The 19119-nt window shown below is 41.3% G+C and overlaps 1 pseudogene; it reads right to left on the bottom strand.

Moving 5' to 3' along the window:
• Positions 1 to 10122: 10122 nt before the first annotated feature.
• Positions 10123 to 18337, bottom strand: LOC120533225 (annotated as a pseudogene).
• Between the last annotated feature and the right edge of the window lie 782 nt (positions 18338 to 19119).

Raw genomic sequence — 19119 nt, 5'->3', positions numbered from 1 at the left:
GTTGCGCTTCCGGTCCTGAGCGCAATATACTATATCAAAATAAAAGCCCCATGCGCCTGCTGCTGTAAAAGCACCGGAAGCGTTACATTTATATATAAACTGCTCAAAAAATTAAAGGAACACTTTGAAAACACATCAGATCTCAATGGGAAAAATCATATATGTAAAACGTGGCGCATGGAATACATGAATGACATAATTTACTGCATACATTCTAACAACTATGATTTTTTTGTTGCTTTTGATATTCTGAGTATAACATAAACATGCCTATTCTGTTTGCGTAACTCGGAAAAAACGGTGATTTCAGTTATTCAGAATCTAAGGAATGCAAAACCAAGATGGGCCGAAGGTTGGCTATTTGTGAACTTCAAAAAAAAAAGGACAGTGAACATGTAGGTCATGGTTATACATCACCATGGCATATTACGTCCAGAATTTATTCGCCTCCGCCGGAATATCATGAGGACTGTCTAGCGCAGGGGGAACATTGCCAAGCTGTGGAGACTGGCCAAGGGAGTATGGATACCTAAGGAGGAAAACTGAATGTATTGAGCAATTCAGAGCCATCTACTGCTGAATGTTGAAGGAGAGATATATTTTAGCCTAACAGACTTCCTCCTCAAGAACAACTAGATAGATAGATAGATAGATACTTTATTAATCCCAAGGGGAAATTCACAACTACATCGACATCTCTGTGCAGAAAAGCGGCATTCCAAGAACACACGGGTGGGATTACACAGTTTATCAGACTGGCATGGGAGGGAAAAGGAGACCCAGTAGTGTTGTGGTTGGACCTTGCCAACGCATATGGGGACATGACACTCAAGCTAGTGGAGACCTTATTGAACCAGCACCACGTCCCCGAAAAGATCAAAGACCTCATCCAAGATCACTATAATTTCTAGTTGAGTAGCATCTCTGAGGAATTTAAAGTTTCTTTCACAAGATAAGCTGTGCAGTACAGAGAAGCTGGGGATCTTACGATTTTTCTTTTAAAAAAGGCATAGAGGCTTAAATTGGCAGGAAGTGCAAGGCTAACAATGAGCTGGAGTTGTTAAGAGTCTTGGTTGAGACATAGGCCACTGCTGGGAACACTGGCATCTGGGCCTGCAGGGCTAGGACAGCTCCTCTAGACTCGCATGTTAAGACCCAAAGTAATGAAAGGTGCCAACTCATCCAGGAGGAAGTGTGAGTCAGTGTGGATGATAGTGCTGAGGTAGCCAGGGGGCATGGTCTAGGTGGGAGAACATGCTGAAGCTGAAGACTGATTACCTGGTCTGAGATCTTACTGATTCAGACTGTCCACAATGTCTCCCCAGCCTGGCAAATTTTTGTACCTGGGCAAGAATGAGACACCATCTTGATCATTATTATGCTGAATAATACATTTGCAGTTCAACTTCAACTTCCAGACAGATGGCCTCACATTCTCCTTAAGCACACTTTGTAATGATGCAAAGTTCATGCTGTAGTTGACTCAATGACTGCAAGCTGCCCAGGCCCAGAGGCAGCCAAATAACCCCAAACCATAACATTTCCACCACTGTTCTTCAGAGGTGGTATGAGGTTCTTCTCCTGAACTGCAACCTTTGGTTTGTGCCAAATATGTCTACTTTTACTGCTGCCAAACAACCATTTCTTTGATTCATCACTGCAGAACACAAAATTAAAGCTAACCGTGCTGTTAAGTTCTTTTTGGATAGGAGTCCTGATCTTTGCCTAGATGTTCAATGCTAAACTGTAATCTTGCTGTAATATTCTTGGTGAATAGCAAAGGCCTTTCCTGGCACACCTCACATGCAGGCTAAATTTGTGCAATCTCCTTCTGATTGTAGATGCATGGACTTTGACATCAGCTTTTGTAAGAGTTGCTGGCAGATCCCACAATTTCATTGTGGGGTTCTTGGAGACTTCTTTTAGTACAAACGTTATTTCTGGACAATTTAGCAGTCGTTTGAAATCTATACCACTTCTAGATGATTTTTCTTACAGTTATTAATTTCAAATAATATGCCAATATTTTTAAAACTTTTGCCAGACTTCCAGACATTCACAGTCTTCTTTCTGAGGGTCTAAGAGAGCTCTTTTGATCTTAAAATGGTGACACCATAAATGTCAATAGCAAACAAGACACTGAACCCTCGATATCTGTGGTGTAAATAAGACGGGGCCCACCTGCACCTAATTCTAATTTGATGGATTTAAAGAGGCAATAAATGTAGGGGTGGATGTACTTTTCCACAAGACAAATCAGCGTTTTACTCAAAGTTGTGAGTAATTACTTCAAGTACATGACCTTTATCTGTATGAATTTTTGGCATACAAATCTACTTTTTTGCCTATTGAAATATGTTGAAAACAGGAGGTGGACTTACTTTTTCACATGACCACAATACATAAAATACTCTCTCTCTCTCTCTCTCTCTCTATATATATATATATATATATATATATATATACACACACAGTGGTGTGAAAAACTATTTGCCCCCTTCCTGATTTCTTATTCTTTTGCATGTTTGTCACACAAAATGTTTCTGATCATCAAACACATTCAACCATTAGTCAAATATAACACAAGTAAACACAAAATAGTTTTTAAATGATGGTTTTTATTATATAGGGAGAAAAAAAATCCAAACCTACATGGCCCTGTGTGAAAAAGTAATTGCCCCCTTGTTCAAAAATAACCTAACTGTGGTGTATCACAGCTGAGTTCAATTTCCGTAGCCACCCCAGGCCTGATTACTGCCACACCTGTTTCAATCAAGAAATCACTTAAATAGGAGCTGCCTGACACAGAGAAGTAGACCAAAAGCACCTCAAAAGCTAGACATCATGCCAAGATCCAAAGAAATTCAGGAACAAATGAGAACAGAAGTCATTGAGATCTATCAGTCTGGTAAAGGTTATAAAGCCATTTCTAAAGCTTTGGGACTCCAGTGAACCACAGTGAGAGCCATTATCCACAAATGGCAAAAACATGGAACAGTGGTGAACCTTCCCAGGAGTGGCCGGCCGACCAAAATTACCCCAAGAGCGCAGAGACGACTCATCCGAGAGGTCACAAAGACCCCAGGACAACGTCTAAAGAACTGCAGGCCTCACTTGCCTCAATTAAGGTCAGTGTTCATGACTCCACCATAAGAAAGAGACTGGGCAAAAACGGCCTGCATGGCAGATTTCCAAGACGCAAACCACTGTTAAGCAAAAAGAACATTAGGCTCGTCTCAATTTTGCTAAGAAACATCTCAATGATTGCCAAGACTTTTGGGAAAATACCTTGTGGACTGATGAGACAAAAGTTGAACTTTTGGAAGGCAAATGTCCCGTTACATCTGGCGTAAAAGGAACACAGCATTTCAGAAAAGAACATCATACCAACAGTAAAATATGGTGGTGGTAGTGTGATGGTCTGGGGTTGTTTTGCTGCTTCAGGACCTGGAAGGCTTTCTGTGATAGATGGAACCATGAATTCTACTGTCTACCAAAAAATCCTGAAGGAGAATGTCCGGCCATCTGTTTGTCAACTCAAGCTGAAGCGATCTTGGGTGCTGCAACAGGACAATGACCCAAAACACATCAGCAAATCCACCTCTGAATGGCTGAAGAAAAACAAAATGAAGACTTTGGAGTGGCCTAGTCAAAGTCCTGACCTGAATCCAATTGAGATGCTATGGCATGACCTTAAAAAGGTGGTTCATGCTAGAAAACCCTCAAATAAAGCTCAATTACAACAATTCTGCAAAGATGAGTGGGCCAAAATTCCTCCAGAGCTGTAAGAGACTCATTGCAAGTTATCGCAAACGCTTGATTGCAGTTATTGCTGCTAAGGGTGGCCCAACCAGTTATTAGGTTCAGGGGGCAATTACTTTTTCACACAGGGCCATATAGGTTTGGATTTTTTTTCCTCCCTAAATAATAAAAACCATCATTTAAAAATTGCATTTTGTGTTTACTTGTGTTATATTTGACTAATGGTTAAATGTGTTTGATGATCAGAAACATTTTGTGTGACAAACATGCAAAAGAATAAGAAATCAGGAAGGGGCAAATAGTTTTTCACACCACTGTATATATATAGTGCTTTGCCCCCTGCTCGCCAATCCCTCCCCCCCACCAGTGCTACTGTTGTGAGGAGGGGGGTTAAATGCACCCTAAGGAGATGCGGTTGCTCCTTCGAAGCCCTCTTAAATGGTGATACAATGGGAAACAAATAAGAGTTGTTTTTCTTTGCTTTATCAGCTGCTGGCTTGCTGCTGCTGCTGTGCCGCATGATCTGCATTTTGTGCAGCACTTTTAAAAGCCTGTACAGCAGCTGTCCTTTTGTCTCACTGCCTTGTCTCTCTTGTCCCCCAGACATCCTCAAACACTATTTGATATCTTTTCGCTGTTCTGTTATTTCACAGAGTAATATTTTCAATTTTTTTGCGCTAATGCGATCTTTACTCTCATTTTTTTGAGACTTTCGAATTTTCCAAGTTTCATTATCTCTAACCTGCTCTACATGTGTATCATGAGACTTGCTTCCAAAGGTTGTTAGTCTCGTCGCAAGATGGCCCCATCTTCACGAAATTTGGTAGGCGGCTTCCCTGCGCTAACTGAAACCAATGTACATACTTATTTCAGTGGTATGACGCCACTGTCAGCCGCCATATTGAACTTTCCAACGTCACTAATTCTCCAACTTTCCGTGTAGGTAGAAGGCTAAAATTTGGTACTTATTTCGGTGGTACGATGCCACTGTCGGCTACCATATTGAACTTTTAACGGAAACCAATGTCCGTACTTATTTCGTTGGTATGACACCACTGTCGGCCGCCATATTGAACTTTCCAACGTCACTAATTCACCAACTTCCCGTGTAGGTAGAAGGCTGAAATTTGGCAGGCTCATTCCTTACAGCTTACTTACAACAGTTAAGCAGGTTTCATTTAGAAATTCTACGCGTAAGGGTCATAACGGTCAACATCCTCCTCCTTGACCCAATACCAACAAATTATTTCAAAGAAATATCGGACGTGCTAATTGATAATGTTCTTGACATGGTAGATTCGTCATTAAATACAGGGGTCTTCCTAGACTGTCTTAAGACTGCTGTAGTTAAACCCCTTCTTAAGAAACATAATCTCGACCCCTCAGCTCTTGAAAATTTTAGATCCATCTCTAACCTGCCTTTCTTAAGTAAAGTTCTAGAGAAGGCAGTCATTATGCAGTTAAATGACCACCTAAATAAACATGCTATTCTTGATAAATTTCAGTCGGGTTTTAGAACAAATCACAGCACAGAAACTGCACTCGTTAAAGTAGTAAATGATTTGCAGTGAATGCAGACAGAGGCCATTTATCTGTTCTCATCCTCTTAGATCTGAGTGCTGCATTTGACACCATTGATCACAACATTCTTAGAAATCACCTTAGTCAATGGGTGGGCCTCTCTGGCAGGGTGTTAAATTGGTTTGAATCCTACCTGTCAGGGAGAAAATATTTTGTTAGTTGTGGTAATTACAACTCAAAGACACATGATATCCAACATGGTGTTCCACAAGGCTCTATCCTGGGTCCGCTGTTATTCTCAATCTACATGCTTCCGTTAGGTCAGATTATCTCAGGGCACAACGTGAGCTACCACAGCTATGCTGATGACACACAGCTGTACTTATCAATAGCACCTGATGACCCCGATTCTCTTGATTCACTAACACAATGTCTGACTTGTATCTCAGAATGGATGAATAGTAACTTTCTCAAGTTAAATAAAGAGAAAACTGAAATCTTAGTGATTGGCAATAATGGATACAATGAGGATATTAGAAATAAACTGGATACATTAGGATTAAAAGTCAAGGCTTGCGCCACCATCATCTATTTAGAGCACCGTGATGTTCCAACAGTGATGGATGGATCAAAAGCCAGAATTCTGTATGACCATCAACATCAAGTGTCTCCGTGTGAACCCTAACTACAAAGAGGACTATTTCATTTATGTTAGGTAGAATGCCCGGGAAGGACTGGGTGGTCCCGTGGCCTGGAACCCCTGCAGATTTTATTATTTTTTTTCTCCAGCTGTCTGGAGTTTTTTTTCTGTTTTTTCTGTCCACCCTGGCCATCGGACCTTACTCCTTTTCTATATTAACTAATGTTGTCTTATTTTAATTTCTTATTTTGTCTTTTATTTTTCTTTTCTTTAGTATGTAAAGCACTTTGAGCTACTTTTTGTATGAAATTGTGCTATATAAATAAATGTTGTTGTTGTTGTTGTTGTTGTAGGCTCAGTCGTGACACTTTGTTTTAAAAGTCACACCTGTCACTTATGTACTTTATGGCTCTTTCATCCCTGGACACATCAAGTGTAAGCTGACTAAACTTGGTGTTCACTGCAAAGCCAAAAACAGACCTTTACTCTTCTCTCAAGTTTGCTTTTCAGTTCAGCCATTAGTTTAACTACTGCTGAATGACTTAGCCTCTTAAGTATTGTTTTAGAGCGATATAAGAGTGTGACCGAGGAAGAAGAAGAAATAGACCTCTGATGATTCAGAGGAGTTTCCTTCATCTCCAAACATGTCCACAGTACCTTGGGGCTCTCCTTCTCATATCCAGTTTGGAAATGACTTTTTAGGACTCAAGTATCCTGTCAATAGATGGCAGAAGAGAGCACCATCTTGTCATACCCTGCCACAATAGATTCATATTACCAATTATCCCTTAACTGTGTTATTCTTACTGCTGAGGTGCTAAAACAGTTACACTCTTTGAGCATGTTTTTCAAAATCATTTTCCAGTTTTTCCAATTGCAAATCTTTTTGCATTGTACAAAATATGGGCCGGGCCTTTTGCAGCAATAAACCACGGTTGTGTTTTCCATAGTTATGCGTTTCATCATGTAAAAGTGTTCATGAAAGGCACTTTAACCTTGTGAAATGATGCAGATAACACAGCCAAAAGGTTTGAGGCATCCACCCCGTATACTTGAAAGTTGGCTGTGAAAAAAGCAAAGATTTGATCAAATTGTCTTGACAGACAGTGCAAAACAGAACTGAGGAGACAGACACAATATGGCGGTTTTAAAGCTGATTAGGGGAAATGATGTCATCACAGCAGGAACTGGAAGTGATGCCACCGGGCCCTGAAACCGAACCGGAAATGATGTCACCAGGTCCCTGCAGAGGAATAAGAGAAAGGATTAGTGCACTGTGCCATCCCCTGGTCCGGCATGGAATTACCCTCATCTGAGCCCTTTAACTGCCTCCCATGTGCATGTGTGTAACAACCTCAAGGGTTTTTTTGATATTGGTGGACACGTTAACCCTATAGATGCCTACATTATAAGCCTTGTTTAATGTGGACACTTCACAACTCTTATTATTGTGACTTTCACCCATCAGTCATGTGTCAAACACAACAGTGACCAAGGGCCTGTCACAGCTTCAGCCATATTACAGATCAAAAACAAATCAAGAATACTTCACCTGAGGCAGTGGGTCTGCCACGGCCCCTGCATCACGTCCCCTGAAAAGGCCACACTTAAGAATACCTTAGAAAAAGTGCAAGGAGCCATTTCAAGAGCTGTGCTCCATCCAGATGGCTACCTTCGAAAGAGCTGCACAAATAATTTAACAGAAGCCAAAGGTTTAAGTGAAAGCCTTCCCCTTGCTGGGTCACGGCCTGTCCATGCTGGAAATGGCACCCCTGAAAGAACTTAATCTAAATGAACGCACCTCATTATAGTCATTGAGCGTTGCACTAAGAATTGTACTGAGAGTCTGGTGGTGCATTTCATTGACGTGTGAAACTTTATTGAAATACAGCATTTGCTTCTAAAACTTTGTTCCCAAAGGGATTGGGAAGATTTTTTCCCCATCTTTTTATCTCTTTAGGGTTTTTTTTCTTTATAGCAGGGATCCCCAACTCTGGTCCTGGAGGGCTGCAGTGGCTGCAGGTTTTCATTCTAACCCTTTTCTTAATCAGTGACCTGTTTTTACAGCTAATTAGCTTCTTTTGAATTAATTTTAATTGACTTGCTTATTTTTAAGATTTGTTCCTTTGAATTGCTTCATTTCTTTCCTTAAATGGCACACAAACAGAAATGAAATGTGAAGTGAGGGAGCCAACAGAAGGGCCTCAAACTCCAACCAGTTGCTTAATTAGGCTGTGATTTTTGTTGTTAATTAAACTCGTTGTTTAATTCCAAGGCTTGTTGCTGCTCTCATTGTGCAATAGCAGACATTTCTGAAATTGTTCATTTTCTCTTTTCTAAGAGCTCTGTTAAAATGTTTTGGGGACCTGAGCAGATCAGCATTCCTGAGACCTTCATCATTCTTTATTTTCAGACATTGTATGATGGACACAAGTTGTTTTTGTATCTCACTATTGTTTGGCAGCTAATTAAGGAAAAAAACAATTAAGGGGGCTGAGTCTTCAAGAGCAAGTCAATAACAATTAATTCAAAAGAAGTTAAATAGCAGCAAAAACTAATTAAGAAAAGGGTTAGAATGAAAACCTGCAGCCACTGCGGCCCTCCAGGAATGGTGTTGGGGACCCCTGCTTTATAGTTTGTTTCAGCTACCCAGTAGTAAAGAAATAAGATAGCTGAGTGTTTGGGAAAGTCATTGAGATGCTGTAGGAGCTCTCATGCTTACAAGCCCACAGATCAAGGTGTCCTGGTAAATAGCGACGTAGAAAGAATTTCTTGCCACCTAAGTGCATGTTTGCCAGCCCCTTCTAACACATCAGAGTGCAAAGAAATTTGGGAATTGGCCCATAGAGAAATATGGCTGAGTGGGAGTTTTGTGCACAAAATGACGTGAGTGGTAATTGTTTAACCTGCTATGAAGTTGTAAGAGTACATGAAATGATGATGACAAGATTCCTCACTTTTTAATACAATCCCAAATAAAGAAATATAGGCTTCATATTTGTTGTGATGTGAGATTTTACATATAACTTGATAAATGTTTTGTATGTCTTTATTTATAATTTAGGCAAACCAAGTGGTGAGAGGTATTCATGTTTGCCTTCCCCCATCCCCCTTTTTACGACTGTCTCTTTGTAATTTTATGACAGGATTTGGGGGGGGATGTGTCTTAAACCAGTTTGATCCCCCACACAAAGCCAGGTTAGCTTAACATATGGTCTTGGGGGGGTTGAGGTGTTAAATGTACTATTTCTCTCATTGGTTTGAGGTATGGCTGTTTGGAATTGGCTTGTCTCAGAGGCCTTTAAGTACCATGATATCCTATTGGTTCTAGGAATTGGAGAGAACATCTATAAATGTACTTGCTCAACCACATTCTCTCTCTCTCTGACCCACATATTATGAAGAAGCATCTCTCTTGCTAACCTGTGATGATGAAGACAACACAATGAAGAGCACAGCTCAGCAGCCATTTTGAGCAGACATGTGGCTGAAAGCTGAGCACCAACGATGCCTTAACTAGAGACATTTTAAGTAACTGCAAGTCTGTGTGCCACCTGAATTACACACCACCATTTTATCAGGTTGTATGGTTGCCAATATTCAAATGTTCTTTGCATTTTGTTATTATTTATGAATATTATCAGTAATACATTATTTTATGTGTAACTTAACTCCTGCTTGTCTTTTTACTACATCTAATTGCCTGAGGTTATAGATATAGAAGGGAAGGTGGGGATAAGTTATATACAGTGGTAAGTCTGTGAGATTAGGTATTCTAAGGCTACATATTAATAATACAATAGGGGACAGTAGAGCAATATATATATTACTCTACCAAGATAAAACAATATTCTTTCTTTGATTTTAATAAGCACACCTACAGATGTCTGTCTGAGCCTTTTCAAACCTCAAACACATCTATGGGTATGCATATAGGGCTGTGGGAAACTGCACACTGGCGGCATTAACAGAAGTTATAGTAAGCAAACATCAAGGCAGGTTTTAAACTGAGTGATGATTTGGCTTGTCTGTACTGGCAAAGAAATGAGCTGCTGCCTTGCTCCATTTGTTAATACTAAAATAAAATTAATTTAGTGTTCCTGCAACACATACTGTTTTAACAGAAACACGTAATTGTTGAGACGCGCGGTACGTGCAAAACAGTATGCTTCATTCAGTTCAATTCAGTCCTCTTTACTTCTTGTGGAGCACAGAGCCTCATTACTGAATACAAATGTGCAAATTCTAAAATTCTGTCATTCGTTTAGTGTTAAAGACAAACTCATGTTCACAAGTAAAGACCCTAAAATGAGACAAATATAGTAAAAGCACATATGCCATACATTGGAGCGGTTAAGATTAACTGACAATAGGTAATGAAAGTCCCCTTGATATTCTAATTCCTGATTACTACTACATAGGCTAAGCAGTAATAAAGTCTGACCACACATGTAAGAAACTTTGAAAATAGAACAACAAAGGCTATTTTACAGGGGGGCTCTAAAATTACAGGTTAGTGTAAAATTGAAAGGACTAATTTCATACAAGAAGCATTAAAGTTTGTAAAAAAAAAACAAAAAGAGGTACAGATTTGAACAATTTTTGGCTAATTTTCATAAAAAAAAAAAAGTGAATTGAAACCACCCAGGGAAAATCATATACATTGTCTGACAAAGTCTGAACACCAATATAGAATATGAATTTGGTAAGAACCTGTCTGTGGGTCTGAAGACTGCTACTGTCGGTTAGTTGTTTCATGCAGTCAGAGCACCAATATGGTCTCCTGTCAGTGTGTACTCTTGTGTTTCTGAAGACTGCTACTGGTGGAAAATTGTTTGCCACATTCAGAACAAAAAAATGGCTTTTCTCCAGTGTGTATTCTTGTGTGTGTTTTAAGGTGACTACTGCAAGAGAATTGTTTCCCACATTCAGAGCAGCAATATGGCTTCTCTCCAGTGTGAATTCTTCTGTGGTACAGAATACCGTTATTATTGGAAAACTGTTTGGCACATTTAGAACAGCAATAAGGTTTCGGACCAGTGTGAATACACGTGTGTGTTTGAAGATGGCTATTGCAAGTAAATTGTTTTCCACATTCAGAACAGCAATATGGCTTTTCCCCAGTGAGTTCTTGTGTGTGACTGAAGATGGCTGCTACAAGAGAAATGTTTGCCACAGTCTGAACAATAATATGGCTTCTCTCCAGTGTGATTTTTTCTGTGAAACTTTAGACTACTACTGTTGAAGAATTGTTTGCCACAGTCAGAACAACAATACGGTTTCTCCCCAGTGTGAATTCTATTGTGTGTCTGAAGACTGCTCATTTCAGAGAACTGTTTGCCACAGTCAGTACAGCATTACTGCTTCTCTCCAGTATGAATTTTTGTGTGTTTTTGGAGATGACTACTGCAGAAAAATTGCTTCTCACATTCAGAACAGCAATACGGCTTCTCTCCAGTGCGGATTCTTCTGTGATACTGAAGACTGCTACTCGTAGAGAATCGTTTGCCACATTCAGAACAGCAATATGGCTTCTCTCCAGTGTGAATTCTTCTGTGGATCTGAAGCCTGTCACTTGTAATGAACTGTTTTCCACACTCACAACAGCAGTATGGCTTCTCTCCAGTGTGAAATCTTGTGTGTCGCTGAAAACTGCTAGTTACAGAAAATCGTTTACCACAGTCAGAGCAGCAATAGGGTTTCTCTTTAGTACGAATCTTTGAGTGCTTATGAAGATCACTGCTAGGAGAGAATCACTTGCCACATTCAGAACAGCTATATGGCTTCTTTCCTGTGTGAATTCTTGTATGTGTTTTAAGATGGCTACTGGAAGAGAATCGTTTTCCACATTTGGAACAGAAATAAGGCTTCTTGCCAGTGTGAATTCTAGTGTGTGTCTGAAGGTTGCTCTTGCAAGAGAACTGTTTGCCACAATCAGAGTAGAAATTTGCTGCCAGTCTTGTGTAGCTCTTCTGGTCATCTCTGCATTCAGAGTTGCATTTAAAAATTTTCTTCTGCTGTTTTTGAACTTCTATTGTGTCAGTCCCAGTTTGTTTTATAGTTGGCATGGAATTACAGTTTAAAGTGACTGGTATTAAAATGTCTCCTGCAGATGTTAATGGCGTCTTATTTTCACTGTGCTGTGTCCTCTGTGATTTGCAATGCACAGAGGCCCGAGGAAGTGATGATGGATAATCACAGCCATTCTGCTGAAAATCTGCAGAAAAACATAAAAAGATTTGACAATAGGCAATTATTGAGTTTAGAATAGTGTACTCCCAATTAAAAACCCCCACACACCCATGATATTTTCACCATGATATTTTCACTTTGGTAAGAGATTCACTTTTTTTCTACTGTATACAACATATTGGCTTGATTATTGTAATTGTCAAAGAAAAGTGCACTTGTACAATGTTGAGATAATGAAGACCTTGTTTGGTTACCAATCTGCAAATGGTGTCAATAGGTACTGCTATATACAGTGGAACCTTGGTTCACGACCGTAATTCATTCCAAAACTCATAAACCGATTTGGTCATGAACTGAAGTAATTTCCCCCATAGGATTTTATGTAAATACAATTAATCCGTTGCAGACCGTGCGAACTGTATGTAAATATTTTTTTTAAAGATTTTAAGGCACACATATAGTTAATTAAACCATAGAATGCACAGTGTAATAGTAAGCTAAATGTAAAAACACTGAACAACACTGAGAACACAGAGAAAACTAACACTGCAAGAGTTTGCGCTGTAGTGCTACGAACCGCTTGTTAAAAACACTTTTTAAATGAGTTTTAAGCACAAAAAAAAAATGAACATTTCAAAAATCCGTAATTTAATAAACAACCAAGAAAAGTAACATTGCAACAATGCACGCTATGAACTGATCATTGTAAACAGAACTGAAGTGGAGGTTAAAATCAAATAGTGTGATGTGTAATGTGTGTGTGTGTGTGTGTGTGTGTGTGTGTGTGTGTTTGTCTGTCTCGCTCGCGCGCGTGTGTATGTGTGTTTGTCTTTCGCATGCATGCATGCATGCGTGCGTGCGTGTGTGTGTGTGTGTCTCCCTCGCGTGCCAGTCTGTGTGTGTGTGTGTGTGTGTCTCTCTCTCGCATGTGCGTCTGTGTGTGTCTCTTTCTCTCTCACACGCATGTGCGCATCTGTGTGTGTGTGTCTCTCTCTCTCACGCGCATCTGTGTGTGTGTGTGTGTCTCTCTCTCTCTCTGCACAGGGAATGCATAGGGAGAGACCGAACACTTGCAGAAATCATCGGCACACACATACCGAAAGGGAAACTGGCTTGTTCGTATACCGAGTCTGTGGTCGTGAACAGACGCAAATGTTTGGTGAACTTTTTGGTCATAAACTGATTTCTGATTTCATGAACGTGTTCTGAGACGTTCATGAACCGAGGTTCCACTGTACTGTAAATTGCACCAGTACACACATTTAGTAATCAAGTGACAGTTAATGTAGCAGTTTTTCTACCTTGAGAAGACAAATATTACTTATTGTGGCTGAAAGCTCTGAATGTGGAATGTATTTTAAATGCAAAAGAGGAAGAAGTGATGAGCAGACTAAACTATTTTAGGAGGACTGCTCTGATAATGTACAGGAATAAGCTACAGTGGTGACCAGCTACATCATTACTTATACTGAGAACATTGGGAAGTGCTGTCTAAGCTGTACGCTAATTCTGCTAAATTTGTTTGAGGCAACACTGATCATGACAAAAAGGTCAGAGATGACAAACATGGAGTAATCAAAGTGACCAAAAGTCAATGCAAGCTGAAGCTGGAGTATTATTACCCCAGTGCTGACACCTAGTGTATGGGGCAGGGATTGCAACAAGTCACAGACAGGAGAATTCAACAACTGTAACATTGCCTGATGAATTGAAAGGCTTTTATGCCTGCCCTCGAGACCCTTAACACCAGGACATGGAAGAGAAGGCTGGTTGTCTAGAACATGCAGAGCCCACCATTCGCAGTCTCGGCTGTGAATGTGAGCAAGACTCTGAGCACAATAAGCCCACAGGAAGCAGGGTGTCTTGATAAAATCCCTGGGTGTGTATTCAGAGCTTGATGGTGAATGTGTTTGCAGACATATTTAAGTCTGTCTCCTGTACAACCCTTACACCCCACTTGCTTCAAAATGATGACTTTTGTGCCTATTATGAAGATGAGCACAGTGACTCGTTTCAAGGTCAACTGGTGGCATTGGCTCCTGTTATGCTGAAGTACTTTGAAAGACTGGTCATGACTTACATCCATAGCATCGTACAGGTCACTCTAGACCCCCTTTAGTTTTCCCACAGAACAATTAGGTCCACAGAGGATGCTGCCAGTATTGTCAAAAGCCTTGAGAACAAATATAATTATGTTAGAATGCTATTTATTGATTAGAGCTCTGTAATCGAAACAGTGATACCATCAAATGGAGATGGAGAAGCTCCTCATTCTAGCTCTGTCTTCCGCCATCTCTAATTAGGTTCTGGACATTCTAACAGGCAGACCTCATGTAGTCTGAATTGGGAACCACATTTACAACATGTGGATTTTTAACACAAGAACCCCTCAGGGTTGTGTGCTACGCTCTCTATGTTATACCCTCTTCACAAGTGACTGCGTCTCCTCAAAGAATAACACCAGTATCACCAAACATACTGATGATACCACAGTCATTGGACAGATTACTGGGCAAGATGAGACAGCCTGCAGGAGAGAAGTGGGAAATCTGGTCCCAAGACAAAAAACTCTCCTTAAATGTTAATAAAACAAAGGAGATTATTGAGGATTTATGGAAAAGGAGGTAGACACACACACCCATTGTGGCAGACAACCAGGGATCTTGCCACACCGGGATGCCTGCAGAAGGGAAGGACCACAAGAGGTGCAATATCTTCCCCGGGATGCAAGGGACAGCCCCCCTGGATTACACCGGGGCTATGAATTTGGAGTTTGGAAGCTCAACCCTGTTGGGGTCCGTGGCCACCATCAGGGGCACCTGGACAATCCTGGAGTCCTGGACAGCAGCACTTCCGCTACACCAGGAGGTGCTGACAGAAGAGGAACCAAATGCACCTGGAGTGCTTCCGGGTGCCCATGCAGCTCTTCCGCCACACCAGGAAGTGCTGCAGGAAGTTCATCAGGGCGTACCTGGAGGACATCTGGGTTCAACAAAAAAGGGATCACCTCACTCCATTCAGGGAGCCGGAGTTGGAAGGCAGAAGACAGAGCTTGAGGGAGAGGAGTGACACAAAAAGAAAAGGACTGTAAACGTTACTGTGGTGGTTTGTGCAGTGTGTGCTGTGTAAGAGAAGCAGGAAAATAAACGTGTGTGCTTTTGGACTTCTGTGTGTCCCATGTCTGTCTGTGATCTGGGCTGATCTTTCACACAATGCACATTGGTGAAGTGGAGGTGGAGAGAGTGAAAAACTTTACATTTCTCAGCATTTATATTAGTGAGGATCTTGCCTGGTCCCACAACAAATTTCAGATGGTAAAGAAATCTCAACAGTGTTTGAACTTCTCAAGAAGGCTGAAGAAATTTGACATGCCAGCCAGAATCCCTGGCGGCTTTGATTGGGGTACTATTGAAAACGTTCCTACCAATGCCATCACAGTCTGATTTGTAAACTGCTCTGCCACAGGGCTATAATGCCCTACAGCGGGTGAACAGGACTGCCCAAGCATTACAGGATCAGCTCTTCTACTTCTCGAGGACATTTACCGTGCCAGTCCATTTAGGAAGGTCCACAACTTTATAAATGGCAGCACCCACCCCCAAATCAGTCGATTCACACTATAGGAAAATGAAATCAAGGACAAGACCACAGAACATGTTTTTTTTTATCTTGCAAACATGTTTTTTTTTTCCTACAGGCAGTTAGACTTGTTAATGATTCCAATACCACTTTCTTTCACAGAATGTGACATTGTTGGCATCTACTGTACTATAAGTCCAGCCAGTAACTTACCGGCTCTATTCACCCATTGCATTATGAAATCTGTACTACCTGTTGTTTACGAATTATGCAGTGTATTTCAGTCTCACTAAATGTTTATGTAATGCTCATAGTTTTTGCACTATATATATTTACATTAATGAGCGGCATGGTGGTGCAGTTGTAACGCTGCTACCTCACAGTTAGGAGACCTGATTTCGCTTCCCAGGTCCTCCATGCGTGGAGTTTGCATGTTCTCCCTGTGTCTGCATGGGTTTCCTCCGGGTACTCTGGTTTCCTCCCACAGTCCAAAGACATGCAGGTTAGGTGCATTGGCGATCCTAAATTGTCCCTAGTGTGTGTTTGGTGTGTGGGTGTGTGTGTGTGTCCTGCGGTGGGCTGTCACCCTGCCTGGGATTTGTTCCCTGCCTTGAGCCCTGTGTTGGCTGGGATTGGCTCCAGCAGACCCTCGTGACCCTGTAGTTAGGATATAGCAGGTTGAATAATGGATGGATGGATGGATAGATATTTATATAAACACATACTGGTGGGTTGCAAGACCAGCTTAACTCAAGGAAGATACACCTGGCGCCACAACCAAGTGCTGAGATGCTTGGCTGCCGAAATTGAGAACAAGAGAGTAACCATTAACGCCATGCCTCTAGAAGCACAAAGTATCATCTGACGGAGAACAACTTTCATGCGGGAAGGGGAGAAACAGCAGACCAAGCCTTTACTTCCAGATAATGGTCCATTGAACCCAGCCCGGGACTGGGAGTTGCGAGTGGACCTCAACCAGAGGCTCACCTTCCCACCCGAAATTGCGACAACTAACCTGCGTCCAGATCTAGTGCTCTGGTCCAAGTCCTGTCGGCGTGTCTTCATCGTCGAGATGACAGTCCCATGGGAGGATGCTATCGATGAGGCATTCGAATGGAAGAGGCTGCGATATGCCAGTTTAGCAGCTGAAGCAGAGGGGCGGGGCTGGAATGTCAAAGTGTGGCCAGTGGAGGTGGGATGCAGAAGGTTTGTAGCCAGTTCCACCACGAGGCTATTGAAGGAAGTAGGGATCAGAGGGCAGGCACAACGGAAGGCAATCAAAGAGCTTGCCACTGTAGCGGAACGGAGCAGTCACTGGCTGTGGCTGAAACGTAGGGACTTAACATGGGCTGCCAATTGATCGAGTAGTGTCACCATGCTACACACACCCGGGTCTGATCAACCAGGGGTGAGCCAACCCCGGCGGAGGGTGTCTTGTGATAAGCGGCCGAAACACCCAATGAAGTCGGGGCATACAACTGAAGATGTGTCGCATTGGTTTCACAACGCAATCTGTGGCAAATTTCACTCCACTCAAGATGACCTCTCCTTTCAACTGTTGTGCTGAAAAATTAGGGATTTTAACAACTAGTCCTAGTAAGAATCCTATTGCAGTGCTGTATATTTATTGTGAAAATGTGTTTTTCTTATCTATTGTCTATTAGCATGTTAATTGTTTTGTGTTTAATTTGTGCATACTGGTGGTCGTAAGAGCACACCGAGTAGGATTTTCATTGCGACTGACTTTTTACGGGGCACATGTGAGGAAATTCTCAACTCAACTACATTTCAGAACAGGTAATCCACTTGAAACTCATTACTGAGGCCAGTAAGGGACATTTACCTTGTGGTCTGTCTGTGAGACCCAATGCCCCTGTGCAGCAAAAAATTCCTGGCCGTTTTTTTGAAAACAGATGGGTGTTTCCTATTTCCTGGCTAAATCGTACACCTAAGTGTGATCATTCTGACCCCTTAATCATCCCTTATTTATTTATTTGGCTAAATATTTCTCTCCCCCTTTCACCACGTAATAACTAATTTGTGCATTAAGAGTGTACTGGTGCAGAAATTTCACCACGTAATAACTAATGTGTGCATTAAGAGTGTACTGGTGCAGAAATCCAAGTAGATGCAACACATTGCTGGTGGTCCCAACTGTCTACATAAAGCACTTTCAATAGGTTAGAAAAGCACTATATAAATTAAACATACTACCTGTATTATTTTATTATTGGTAACATACTCATTATAACATAGAGAATATTTTAGGATCAATACACACTTTAGTTGGAAATACTGTGTATACAGTTCTGGATCTTGTGCTTGAGTAAGATCTCAGGGATTTATGTATACAAGCATTTGGGATTGATAAAGTTTAACTAATCTCATCTGATGTTGCAGAAAGTACAGTATTCAGACCCTATTCCAAATCCCCGACATCACTAAATATGAAACACGTTATATTCTATACATATGACAGAACTGGACGCGCACACCTCCGCTCACTCATCGCGTATTAAATTAAAAGCTCAAAGGGGATGCACGCATTTATAAAGACGGCTTGATTAGTAGAATGAACATTAACGAGCCACTGACACATACGTTGGAGCAGAGTGGACACACGACCGTCCGGACAGCGACTCCCTGAACCTCAGTCCTGAGCAAAAACACAATGGGTTCAGTGGGGCTGTGAGCTCACATTCATATTTCAAGTACGTACTTTTAAATGGACATCCGCCTCTCGCTTCAACAGATAGCAACAGAACAGGAATTCATCCGGGGGTGGGGGCAAGTAAATGTGTCAAAATAAAAGCCCGCAAAGTCTGTAGTTCTGGACTAATCGTGTCAAAGTTATTGTCAAAGCTGAGTATCTCAGTCAAAACTAAGGATAGATAGATAGATAGACAGATAGATAGATAGATAGATAGATAGATAGATAGATAGATAGATAGATAGATAGATAGATAGATAGATAGATAGATAGATATACTTTATTTTCCCCCGTGGGTAAATTAAAACTTTACATAAGCTTGAGAAAGAGAAAAATATACTATATAAATAATATAGAATGTTATGCTGGAATCTGGATGAATGGATACTAGAATCTGAGTGCAGCCGTGCAATCTGTAACACCTCAGCACCACACTGAACAGTATGAGATTATTTTTTTTTATGGTGACTGGAGTGCCAATGCTGCCACCACCCACCAAATTTTCCTTTCAAGTTGGAGGACCTGCTTGCAAGGCTGGATGCAGATTAACATCATAAGCAGGATGAAGCAATTGCGGGTTAAGGGCCCTGCTCAAGGGCCCAATGGAGTAGAGTCAAGTCTGGCATTTATGGGATTCAAACCGGCAGCCTTCCGATTGCCAGAGCAGATCCCTAGCTTCACAGCCACCACTCCACCCATCCACCACTCCATACTG

Source organism: Polypterus senegalus, chromosome 8 (assembly GCF_016835505.1).
Source record: "Polypterus senegalus isolate Bchr_013 chromosome 8, ASM1683550v1, whole genome shotgun sequence".
Taxonomy (NCBI): domain Eukaryota; kingdom Metazoa; phylum Chordata; class Cladistia; order Polypteriformes; family Polypteridae; genus Polypterus; species Polypterus senegalus.
Note: the sequence above shows the minus strand (reverse complement) of the source record. Positions and strands in the feature narration are given on the sequence as shown.